General features: G+C 35.9%; 1 pseudogene; it reads left to right on the top strand.

The window, feature by feature from the left end:
- Nucleotides 1–1415: 1415 nt before the first annotated feature.
- Nucleotides 1416–2353, top strand: LOC123935987 (annotated as a pseudogene).
- Nucleotides 2354–3857: the final 1504 nt, after the last annotated feature.

Raw genomic sequence — 3857 nt, 5'->3', positions numbered from 1 at the left:
GCAGGAGAGAGTAAGATGCAATCTGGCTAATTTTGCCATTATTAATATTATCATTATTATTAATAATAATAATCTTAAACTACCTCCACATCTAAAAGAAGCCTAACTCATCAAGTCAATTAAACACGCAATGACAGAAGGCCCTTTACTCAAGCCTTTTGTCTCTGGACATTCTAGTATGTGATCACATTGGTATATGATCTCTTGGTTTGAAGATGATCCACATAAAATGCTCTAATAAAGGATGGATATGTTAAGATAGATGGCTATCTATCTTTCTAAGCATTTCTAAGCATTTTATAACTATCAGAGTAGAAGATTAAATATAAATAGGATAGTCTAAAAAGGAAAAAAAAATACATAGTAAATTTGAGGGAAAGGAATCCTAAGGACTTTCCCTGTATCCATCAATGGCATAATAGCTGTAGCTAATAGTTAAGAATAGTAAGAACTCTAACAACAAGAACCCTACAAGATCACATAGAAAGGAAACTCACTCCTTCATTGATAATCTGAATTTACTATAGATCACGTAAATACACTAAGTGTTTTCCCTGGATAGAAAACAAGGTTAATTAGATTAAAAGCTGAAATGATCATAAATGTGTATAACAACAAATTACAGCCATAATAGTTAATTTTCCCCTTAAATTATAATGTTCAGAGCCAAAAGAATTAAGTAGAGTGTTTTGAAATTATAAAAATAAATTTTCTGTAAATTAAATTAGCATTTTTTCATAGCCAAATAAAGTCTCTAATATCTGACTTGGAAATAATTGTAATATTTATATTACTAATGAAATCACTAAAAGGATGAGAATGGAATAACATGATTTTTCAAAATAGTGAAAAAATTGGATAATGTGCAGTTTGAAATTGTGACTTACCAACTCTGTCATATTTTAAAATTGTAAAAACAACAAAAACTACAACTGTCCAGTTTATTTTAACATATGAAAATACCTCTAGTACATGAAATTAATGATATTCATTTTAATATGTATACTCTCGGACACCTGGGTGGCTCAATGGGTTAAGCTTCTGCATTCGGCTCAAGGTCCTGGGATCGAGCCCCGCATCAGGCTCTCTGCTCAGCGGGGAGCCTGCTTCCCCCTCTGTCTCTGCCTGTCTCTCTGCCTACTTGTGATCTGTCTCTCTGTCAAATAAATAAAAAAAATCTTAAAATACACACACACACACACACACACACACACACACACACACACACAAACACGTTTCTAAAAGTACATTAAATCATGGATAAGAAATATAGAAAAAATAGTAAAAACTGATTCAAGTGACCATGGAGGAGTATTTTTGTATTTGCCATTGTTCTTAAACTTTAATAAGAAACTGCTTCATTTCTACGATTTTTTAATAAATCTCTTATATGTCTGTTATCATTACAGAGAGTCATGAAGAGTGGGAATGAGACAGAAACCACAGATTTCATTCTCCTGGGTTTCTTCCCTGAATTTAAATACATCACAGCTATGGTCTCCATCATTCTCCTGATATACACGGCTGCCTTCACTGGCAACACTCTTCTGATCCTCCTCATTTGGTTTATTTCCATCTCCACACCCCCATGTACTTCCTTCTCAGTCAGCTCTCCTTAATGGATTTGACTTTGACCTCTAGCATTGTCCCCAAAATGGCATTCAACTTCTTCTCTGGATGGCAGAGCATATCATTCCTGGCTTGTGGGACTCAAATATTCTTCTCCCTGATGGTGGCCATTGCAGAATGCATCCTTATAACTCTCATGTGCTTTGATCGTTATGTGGCTATATGCGATCCTCTTCGATACCCAGTCATCATCAACCCTAAGGTTTGCTTGCAGATGATTGCCATGTCTTGGGCTGGAGGGGCACTTACTTCCCTGGGACACACTGCTTTTACCTTGCATTTTAACATCTGCAGCCCCAGAGAGATTCCCCACTTCTTCTGAGAAGTCATGGCGGTGCTTAGGATCGTCTGTGAGGATATCTCAGCCTATGAAAAGGCAGTGGTGATAACAAGCATCCTTGTTCTGCTGCTGCCCTTGTCTCTCATCTTGTCTTCCTATGTTCTCATCTTCCTTGCAGTACTCCGAATGAACTCCCCAGAAGGCAGGAACAAAGCTCTGGCCACCTGCTCCTCTCATCTCTGTGTGGTGGGTCTCTATTCTGGTCCAGGCATGTGCATCTACATGAGACCCGGTTCTGCCAAGACTCCAAGGTTGAGTCAGGGTCTCTTTCTGTTTGGAACTGTCCTCACTCTACTCCTAAACTCACTTGCCTACAGTCTTAGGAACAAGGAAGTTCTAAGTGCTCTGAAAAAGTTACTAGGGAGGTGTCAGTCCTTCAGGTAAATGGCAGAAATCTCACTGTCACCCATAGGCAAAATAGAGATACACCAGCAAAGGGACATTTTGTCAGTTGATTCATCATCATCATCATCATTATCCCTTCAAGATCCTGAAAAATTCAACTCACTTTACTGAGTTTATCTGCAGGGGAAAAAAATGTTTATCCTTTCCTTTCTCCATCTTAAAATTTCTTTCTGATTGTCCTACATTATGTGTTGATGCAGGACAAGGAACTGTGTACATCAATTCTCTTTATGATTCATGCTTGATGGTAATGTACACTTTAGTATTTCCAAGTTTCATGTTGATACCATAAAAAAAGATCAGTGTCTGTATCCCTAAAATGAAAAATAAAAAAATTGACAAGCACATAGATACCTCAGAATAATTCCCTGATAAAATTAATTAATGGGCATGATGATAAATCATCAGGAATCAGATAAATTTACAGTATTGCTTTGCTCCATATATCTAACAGGACTATTAATTCCTCTTACTCTTGTAAAAATAGTCTTCACTCTATGTCAGTGCTTCCAAAGAGTGGATTTCTGATCACTGGTGTTAAAATAATTTGCTGACTTCACAAAATATAGCGCTTTTGTTCTCATCTCAGATTAGCAGAATTAGAATCTGTTAAATTGGGCTCAGGGATCCGACCAGGAGACTGATTAGTGATTGTCATGCTTACCAAGGGTTGTAAGTCACGGAAGTAATTACTGACCTAATTTTCTAGACATGCTTGCTAGATAATTTCCCAGTCTTAAAGTTTCCAGATCTCTTTATAATGTATATAATATAATGGGTTAAGGTGGCTAGGAAAAACCAGTATTATTTTTAAGATAGTAAAAATAATAAACTTTATGTTTTGAATAATTCATAACTTAAAAATTTTGAAGACACAGTAATGAGAAAGTAAAAATAAATTTAAAAAGACTCAGATTTGTGATATAAAACAATGAATAATTGAAAACATTTATAACGATAAAATTTAAAGCATGAGGCATTATAGATGTTTCCAAAATGTTGATATTCTTCAAAAAATTGAAAATACACTATATAATAGAGAGACTGTGGACTCTGAGAAACAAACTGAGAGTTTGGAAGAGAGGAGGTTGGGAGGTTGGTTGAGCCCTGTGCTGTGTATTTAGGAGGGCACGTATTGCATGGAGCACTGGGTGTTGTGCATAAACAATGAATCTTGGAAAACTGAAAAGATAAAAGAAAAAAAAATGAACATTAGGAACTTATTACACATGCTTCTTTTTTTCTAAAAATGACTGAAATAGGGGTGCCTGGGTGGCTCAGGTGGATAAGTGTCTACCATTGGCTCAGGTCATGATTCCAGTGTCCTGGGAGCCTGCTAATCCTGCTGCTTGCTCTCTCTCTCTCTCTCTCTCTCTATATATATATATATATATATATATCTGTTAAATAAATAAATAAATAAAATCATTTAAAATGACTGAAATAACATAAAACCAGATTTCTAGTGAATAGAAACATTCAG

Source organism: Meles meles, unplaced genomic scaffold, assembly GCF_922984935.1.
Source record: "Meles meles unplaced genomic scaffold, mMelMel3.1 paternal haplotype, whole genome shotgun sequence".
NCBI classification, from domain to species: Eukaryota; Metazoa; Chordata; class Mammalia; order Carnivora; family Mustelidae; genus Meles; species Meles meles.
This window is presented reverse-complemented; position numbering and strand designations above follow the sequence as displayed.